Source organism: Tupaia chinensis, unplaced genomic scaffold (assembly GCF_000334495.1).
Source record: "Tupaia chinensis unplaced genomic scaffold, TupChi_1.0 Scaffold000404_1, whole genome shotgun sequence".
NCBI lineage: Eukaryota > Metazoa > Chordata > Mammalia > Scandentia > Tupaiidae > Tupaia > Tupaia belangeri.
The window spans coordinates 685,085-685,413 of NW_006159906.1; positions in this window are offsets into that span (position 1 = coordinate 685,085).

Below are 329 nucleotides of genomic sequence, written 5' to 3' on the forward strand. Positions count from 1 at the left end.
GCCCCCCCGCTCTCTGCCTGCTCCCTCCTGGCCCACTCCTCCTGCCCCCCAGCACTCTGACTGCTCCGTCCTGGCCCACTCCTCCTGCCCCCCAGCACTCTGACTGCTTCCTCCTGGCCCACTCCTCCTGCCCCCCAGCACTCTGACTGCTCCGCCCTGGCCCACTCCTCCTGCCCCCCAGCACTCTGACTGCTCCGTGCCCCCCAGCTCTCTGACTGCTCCGTCCTGGCCCACTCCTCCTGCTCCCCAGCACTCTGACTGCTCCACCCAGGCCCACTCCTCCTGCCCCCCAGCACTCTGACTGCTCCGTCCTGGCCCACTCCTCCTGC